The sequence below is a fragment of the Tubulanus polymorphus genome, chromosome 9, assembly GCF_964204645.1.
Source record: "Tubulanus polymorphus chromosome 9, tnTubPoly1.2, whole genome shotgun sequence".
NCBI lineage: Eukaryota > Metazoa > Nemertea > Palaeonemertea > Tubulaniformes > Tubulanidae > Tubulanus > Tubulanus polymorphus.
In genome coordinates this window covers 12250845-12260299 of record NC_134033.1, presented here as the reverse complement: position 1 = coordinate 12260299, position 9455 = coordinate 12250845, and positions in this window count along the sequence as shown.

The window sequence follows — 9455 nt, the reverse complement described above, 5'->3', positions numbered from 1 at the left end:
ATACTTTTGTCGTTGGATACCCGTGATTTGATAGATCGATATGAAATAAGCAGGCCCGTATAGCCAGCCATATATGGATGAGGGTCGATTTAATTTAAACGTGGCAAAGGTGGGTAGCTTTAGTCGGAGATCCTGTGGACGAAATGCTCCTGCAGAGAATCTTTGGAAATACGACGCAAATAGGAGCATATTCCGGTATATCGGGGTGAAAGCGGAAAGGAATCTTGCTTAGTTGATGTTAATATGAAAGAAAAATTAACAAGGTAACATGAGAAAATTGTATCTGAAATATAACCCGAGGAATGAACATTTCATAGATCAATAAGTGATATATTATTACAGCGACAGAGGCCAGCGATCCGCGTCGATAAGGAACAACTGCGGGGACAAACAAATATAGATTTACAAAGATGTAATCTGATCTAACGTTTTCCTGGATCAGCTACCCTGGGCTCGTGTGTGTCATCGTTATACGTCTTATTCAATCCGGCAAATCAGACCAACTATAACATTTAAAATCAAAATGAGAAAATTAGATAACAGAAATATTCTTAGGTTATATTTTATACAAGTTCCTGCAGTAAACGGTGCTCTCAAGACGGATGAAACCTCTCTACTTACAATGCCATTCCGCTATTGGATAAACCACTCGCGTGTTCCGTGACGTCAAACAGATTATCTATAGTGTTACAGAATACCTGCAGTCTCCTTACGTAGTTTACGTGACAATTCAATCAACTCTATTGCTTCCAGTGGAAAGCGTCTCCTAAAAATGTCTTTCGCACCGAGTCGAGCGACATCGCGTCTCCGCTTTACGCCATTGTCCGTTCGTACGGGGCGTGAAATTAACAATCGCCAGACTCTGACGGATGTACAATACTGTAGCTAACGTCTCATACAGGAAACGGTTTACTGGTGTAACGTTAATTGATTAAATTCTGAGTATCGTGAACGGACACAACGGTGTCCATACAGAAACCCTCAATTATCGACAATCTTGTGTCTGATAGTTAGCATGCACTGCTAAATGACACCAATTGCTTCATGCATATGTACATACGTCTCTCTCTCGCCGTTTGCCATCTATGATGGATATTTATTTCGAAGCCGGCGTGTGTGCACAGATATTTACCAATCATCGGACTGTTCTGGATTGTTCGGTTGAATTGACGCCCGTCTGCTGCGAGCGGTTTCAAATATTGCCACGGACTGTCTGTCTGACGTCTGGTTGAATTTGATTAACATGAATTTTCGACCTTTCTCGCGTCGTCATAATATGCGTGTCCAAGATATCCCGATTGCTGGTTTCAGGATTCAATTCCTCATTCATCAGATGCAAATGTTGAAGTTTGGAAGAAGCGACGACTCTGGAGCCCAGCAAATAATTATATATTCTCCATCGTTTCTTCGCAGCAAAGCTATTGTTGTCGTACTCGACCTTTCAGGTGTTGATACCGAACTAGCAGTCACCTTTTACCATGCGCGTAGGTGCGACATTTAACTTTCGAATTAAAACCTTATGGCTGCCGAGAGACTCTTCAACGGTCGGAAGTCAAGCAAGTAAACCAGTGTACAGTTAGTTATCCCAGCAGCATCGCCGCATAAGAAATATATCCGGTTATAAATCTTTTTTTTTTTATTTCAATCATTTTTTCGTATATGCGATTTCTTGGTAGGCTGATAATCATGACATATCCCTATGCGCCTTCTAGGGAACCGTGTCAAAAATTCGATATTATCAGGTTAGGATCCGTGTCGAGGTTTAGGTATACTATAGGTAGATATTTGCTGTCAGGTAAGCGGATTAATCTGCCATACAGGGGTCCAGTTCCACAGTTCCGAATTAAGATTTATCTCTGAGTTAACTCATTGAAAATGAACTAACGTTAACTCAGAGTTAATTCTAACTCACGACTGTGGAACTGGGTTCAGGTCTATTACTTTAAAAGGCACATTCAAAGCCTGGCCAGATCGTGCCAGTGGTAGGTTTGGCAAACGTCGCTTTCGCATAGTCCAGAATGGTTACCGTTCAGATTGGATCGCTAGCGATACATTTATTCGTAAATTAACAGTTTCATTGCATAGCACACGTAGGCACCTGTCAGCATGCGGGCGACGGAAGGTTGGTAGCAATTGGCAGCGCGGTAAAGGTCGAATGGTAACGCCCACGATCGCAAGCGCAAAGGTCGTTTGTCATCTTATGCATATAGATAATATTTCGCCATATTACGTGAACCATACCGAAGAGCCATCGCAGATATTGTTCACAGATAAGTCTTTCAATTTGACGTTTTGATCAATTGCCAGCCGGATATTGCTATTTTCTGCGTGAAACGGTTTTCTACGTGCCCGTTCGAATCAGATGATAACCGGCTGTCAGTTGTCTTCTGTCGATACAGCTGAGACAACCACCCACCACAAGCTACTAGCCCCAGCTGAGAAAACCACCCACCACAAGCTACTGGCCCCAGCTGAGACAACCACCCACCACAAGCTACTGGCCCCAGCTGAGACAACCACCCACCAAAAGCTACTGGCCCCAGCTGAGACAACCACCCACCACAAGCTACTGGCCCCAACTGAGACAACCACCCACCACAAGATACTAGCCCCATCTGAGACACCCACCCACCACAAGCTACTGGCCCCAGCTGAGACAACCACCCACCACAAGCTACTGGCCCCAGCTGAGACAACCACCCACCACAAGCTACTGGCTCCAGCTGAGACAACCACCCACCACAAGCTACTGGCCCCAGCTGAGACAACCAACTACCACAAGCTACTGGCCCCAGCTGAGACAACCAACTACCACAAGCTACTGGCCCCAGCTGAGAGATAACCACCCACCACAAGCTACTGGCCCTAGCTGAAACATCCACCCACCGCAAGCTACTGGCCCCAGTAATGTTAACTAAACATACGGACGTTAAATTGCCTTTGCATGAAAATTAGACTTTTTAACAAAATAGATTTCATATCCTACTTAAATCAAACACGTCACTACCTGTCGATTTGTGAATTATAAGTGCAATATTTCAAAGATATTGCAACTAAAAAATGTACGAATACCTTTCAAAATCCGAATTGACCATACGATCGTTAGTTTCATCTCCAAGCGAACTGGATTCCCCTACATGAACAATTCATCGTTTGTGTTAAAATATTTCTCATCACGAATACACATCGTGTGCCCTTGTGGATAAAGGCTATAATGAATTATTGGTCACGTTTCGGACGGGTATCAGTCACTCCTGCAAATATTTCAGAACTGCTCGCTACATTTGGAAGCAACGGAGGTCTCAAATTTTCAGCTCCACATCGGCATCCAAGTGCACATTATATGTGCTTGAAAGATTATCATGTATTCTATACAAATGGATATAGTTGTATTCCATTGCTTTACATAGCATCATATTTGGAAAGACATATTCCCATTGTATATTTCTAGCAAATTTAGAAAAATATTTCCCTATTTCGGTTTTCTTTTATCTCATATAGTAGACTATAGTTTATGACATAAAATTTGTTTAGTTTCTGTTTGTTTCTACTTTCGAAAAATATAATTGCTAGTGCACGGTACGTATGTGATGTGTCTTGTATATGATGAATTAAGTCTACGCCGAACACACATCGCGCATGACGTTGTCGTGATTGGCATAGAATCGATGAAAGATCTCGAACCGCTGTATTTTCTCTGTCTTCGTCTCCGAGGAATTACGTTTTAATTGTGTTTAATCGAGTACACACGATTCACTACGTTGTGAGGGTTGTTTTGAATTGCTTCGATTTGTTTTAGAAATCGATGTTAAACACAGTTAAGTGCGCCCGTAACACGTGAAGAATTCGTGTACACGATCTGTTGTACCCACGGCCTACCAGATCTTCGATAAAACAAACTACGGTGAAACCTCGTTATGCAACAAACTTCATGGGACCAGAAAATCTGTTTGTTATAACCGATAGTTCGTTATATCAAAGTATGAAATCGAAATTTTCCTATTTTCGGCGATATTCATTGTTTTTACGGTGGACCTCGTTAAAACCTCGTTACAACCGCATTCACGGGGTCAGAAAATATGTTCGTTATAACCGATACTTCGTTAAATCTATGAAATCAATCAAATTGTCTTATTCGGGACAGAATTCTATATTTGTAATATCCGATGAATCGTTGCATCCGAGTTCGTTGTAACGAGGTTCCACTGTTAAAACCGATGAATCGATATCAGAGGTCGTTGAAACGAGGTTCCGCAGTAACTGGGTTACCTTCTATTTCATGGAAACAATGATGCGGTTCCGTATGCTTGTCAGTACGCACGTTATTCCGTGATGGTTTACCGAAGTGAACTTGCCGATTGTCGACAACGCCCATTGATACGCGATATGTTTCTACAAGACTGCATCATTCAATTCTTTTCTCCATAATTTCAATAATCTCGTTTCTTTGCTTCTATTCGTGGATTTTAATCAGCCATCAATTTAGGTTTTTTCGTCCGTCTTATTTTTTCCGCCAGGTCGGTTATAGACGCCTTGCTTAATGTGTCAGTATTTTGCAGTATTGATAGTCGAATCTCGCGTTGTTGAGTCGATGCCTGCCGACGATATACCGTTTTAATTAAGCCGATGCTCTGGTAACAGATTAATTATTGATAATTAACAATAGTGCAAATTGGAGCTATAAATTTGAACAAGTTATACTTCGATCGGTTAGTCATTACTGAGCGTTTATCCAACATCTATTTTAGTGCCTGCACTATACTACACGCCATGGATTCTACTCACACCTTGAATCCAATTTTCCAATTGTTTCATAGAATTATTAATACCTCGAAATGTAGCTATTCGACTTATTGAAAAACGTAGTTTTTCAAAATATATGCTGCTAAAATTGTAATGCTTGGTAAAGTCACTCTGCCTAGATGAGTCAGTCAGTCCCTCCACACCTCGCATGGAACAGTCTTGACATTGAGTCTCTTAATAATAACAGCGAAGTGATTTAGATTTTCACGAATTTCCGTCTAAACCGACGTGACGACGTTTTATAGTAGTCCGCTGCGCGATACAACTGTGTTTGCGTGTGACTCTCAAACGTGTTTAATGTTTGCTAGTCCCATTTATTTGAACCGCATCAAGTCTCCATCCACTTGATACGATATAGCCCCTTCAGTCACGATGGTTCTGGTGGCCTTGGTGTTAAGCGGTTATCGATGCCGAGATTTCAAGACGGGATACAACATGCTGAATAGTTACGTGCATCAGCACGCTGAATTATAAGGTACTTTCGTTTCCCTACTTGTCGACGTAAATGGAATTAATTGTTTCGATCCACAGAACTCAACGCGTGACTCATATTCCGACTACACCATTTAAAACAACTACGATGAAAATTTACAAAAATCATTTTTGGTATCACTAGTAATTCCCCTCTTTGTTCATCTTGAAATAGGGACTGACCTTGTTATCTATTTTATTAAGACTTCTATCATAGCATAGCCTGAATAAATCGGATGCCTTAGTCACAACATCTTCACCAGCCAACACTACGCCATATCATTGGAAAATCTTCTTCATCATCATCGACACTGGAGCAACGATTAAAACGCAGCAGCAACGACGGCTACACACCGCTAGCAAGTACACCATCTTAAACAAATACCATTCAGGCTAGGGTAGATGACATCCACAATTCAACTGATCCCTCACCTTCCTCCAACCACGTTCGCTCTTTTTATTTCTAGTGGTATGTTGGCAGTCTCATAATACGTGTTTCCATAGCATTTATTGGTTGCGATTGCCTTTTATATGCCGTGTAATTGAAGGCCATGCAAATAGAGAATATTTTGAATAATAAATATTCTGAATGTGGCATCGAGTGAAACAATTTTCCAGCGTAACGCGTTGTTGTGTTTTTGTCTTCGTGGAGTTTATGTGTTGTAGTAATTCATATAAAAATGATCGTTATAGTTTTCACACGTTCGATTGTGCCATACGCCCAGAGGCGTATGTGCGGTGAATGATGTCGAAAATAGAAAGCTTTAAAATTGCTGATCGATTTCGCTATGGGTCTATCTCCTTTCGCTCTCTCTCTCTCTCCACTTCTGGCGCTGTGGTTCTCTGATTTCTAGAGAAAATGACACTGATGGTGATGTGGTTGCTGGAATTGTTGTCGGTATAGGTTTTTTATGGAACTTGCATAGCTCTCTATATGCCAATCATTAATAGAAATAAGCTACGCAAACGACGCATATGCTGAATTGCGAGGGACTTCCTCTATCTCAGTGGAAGGCACGATGAATGCTTCCTATCCGTACATGGTCCTGGGCGATTCTGGAGTATGGCAGCTTCTCGGAAATCTTAGTGCAGTAAATACGTACAAATGTTTTCGGTTCTGAGTTTCCCATGTGTTTTTATCATTGCATATCTCGAAATTGGTAGAAAACTAATCGATATCTTCACCTGGTTTGACGTCAACTCCCGATTAAATGACGTATACTCGTTACACAGTTATACGTTCTATAGATCTTCATCTTCCTATACTCTCCTTCAATCGACCGTCGTCGTTTTCTGACCGGAAGGTCTCCTCATTTATCGAATGTCGTTTATTGAATGTCGTACATAGATTGAATGTGTTGTTGTCCGTCGCGGTGTTGATTGACCTTGTAAAAATCTCATCGTCTGACTGAAGAACATTAGGTTGGCGACTATTCGGCGAAGTAACCGCGTTATCCCAACTCAGCTTATTGGACGTGATTGAGTTACTTATCCCTGCGACACACTAAAATCATTAAGAACACCAACCGGGGACTTCGAAAGTGTACGTGTAAATTGCGTCGGCTTATACGATACTGTTGGTATAGCTACGGGTGGAGATTTGTGCCCACGATTTTGAACCTTTTCGTTAGCAGAAGTTTGAGATTTTTCCAACAAGAATATTGCGAAATAGAATCAGATATAGTAATTGGTGGACGATTCTCGGTTACGTATATGCCATTGGTGGACGGTCACGTATGCCACCTACACATAACGAATTAAGAGTTCATTACGTTTGATTACGTTTCCGTGATACGAGATGTAAAAATGGCAAGTGTCAGTGTCAGATATACCAGTTGGCGATCTTTCAACCGAGTTGCAGCATTGTAGTTACAGGGTTTGGAATTCGTCTGTCGTAACAAAAATATTTCGATTTTAGTATCATGTTCGAAGCAAATGAACAACAAACAAATGTGGTATTTGCAAGCCGAACAAAGCGACTAGGTATACAGGGAACGATGTTGTAACGGTGTAGTACTACAGGTTATTAAAAACTATTTATGGAAATGACAACTTTTTTAAGTTGCAACTTGCTCTTATGTCGCATGTAATGCCTTTGATCTACTGAAATCTACTTGAAGAGAGGATATTATCGAATTTTTGGGTGAACGCTCGAGCGAGAGGTATAGTATGATGTACGTTTGATGCCCAGAAGGCAACATCATGCACACCAATGCAAAAGACGATATCGCTTGTTTACACAACGCCATGTTTGACTCCGTGTTTCCGTGTTTCCACGCGTGTGGAGCATCGGTCTAATCGGAGTGACACGTAGCGCTGTAGCACGGGATGTTACATCACGATAAATCGAATAAACTGGACTTCATAGAAAAAACGTCTTTCTGGAAGATTCTAGACGGAGAAACGCGTAAAATTATCGACATTCAATCTTCCTATTAAGTATCGGATTTTCGAAATCACCATCATCAAAGACGATTAGAATCGATTAGGAAGCCTGGTAATCACACGAGTGCCTCGGGTACAATATAAATGTAAAAATCAAATATAAACGTCCTGACTTTTCTTTCGATTCTCCAGCGGTTCATCGTGAGGGTGAATATAGCCACGGGGTGTGAAGATGTATGTAAACCAGATCGATGAAGTACGAACAGTAACAGGTAGAATATCGTATCCCCGTTTATATCATCGCTAACTCAATCACTGATAATTTCGACTGATCCCGTTTGATCAGCCAATCGCTGCTGCATCGCTAGCTAATCGAAATGCAGATTATCCGAAATGGTATGTGTACGCACGTAATCGAGGATTTAAGTTAATCCGTCAGTATACTGCTGGGAGATTAACGGTTGTACGGAAAGTACAGATTTAATTGTCATTTGCTGTAACGGCCGTGTACGAAGCTGCGGTATATAGTTGTATATCGTATATACGTAAATCGAATGTGCTAGAAACGCTAATCATAACGACTAGAAACGGTTCCGGAATAACGGCAATAAACCTACAAACATCAATGAATTCATTCTTGTCATTTTATAGAACTTTTCTGGCAAAGTTAAAACCGTTACGATAACGTTATACATTGATAACTACTTTGCATTATTTAAAGGGGTACCGTGAGAGTCGATGTGCACTACGTCATCAATATCGGAGCTAGCCTTGTTAGACTGGTTGCCGATCAATTCAATTCAATTTCGTCGATTTATTCAAATTCAGAATAATATCATTGATCCCATACATTATGTTATATTATTCAGTGTCGATAACGAAATAGATATGTGTTATTTTTCTTCAAGGCGTCAATAAACTTTTGAGTTAGCTTCTTGTTTCGCCTTACTTCATATCGCCGATGTCATTAATCGTATCAAAATTTGCTGTTAAGCTTCATAATCGAATCCTACCAACTTCGGATAAGCCCGCCACCCTATTCACATTAAAAAGCAACGAACAGTCTATGGAATGACGCAAACCAAGTGTACCACTATGTGATAATTGCGAGTTAGAAAAAAAAATCGATTCCAAACTCGATGAATTTCTATGAACATTGAGTGACCCTTCATTTCTCAAAATGTGCGTATAATATATATATATTTATATACGTCAGATAAACCAATCTCCTTTAGAGCTTCGTATACTGGTGTGTGTATAATCATTAAAATCGATCGATATCGAGAAAACGGGCCTGCCGTTTCAAATGCCAGAAATACGAGCACCAATTAGGTATAATCACTTCACTAACAGCGACTAGCATTCATAACGACTTCCATTATGTTGGTCGTCTATGCTGTCTTCTGAAGGATGAAATAATTGATAACTTCAAAAGCGATAAATAGCGTGCAAACACTTTAGTACGCCGGACGGATTATTATGTATATAGTCTGTCCTGAAACATGTGACTATTTATCAATTTGAGTAAAACATGACGAGGTAGAACTTATGCGGTAACAGGAGGTTCCCTGCAGCCCAAGGCCGGTGGAGCATTGGCCGGGCTAATAATTTTGCCGATTATGATATTTTCCTGAAGGTTCATATTCAAAAACGTTAGCTACGCCTGCTGATCCGTAACATTCTTAAACAAAGTGTTTCAATCGTGAATCCTGAATCGCGATACCGAAAAACTATTGTCTCAAATAGCCCCGAAGCCTTCGCAATGCAACCACCAGATATTCTCCGGGGATGACCCC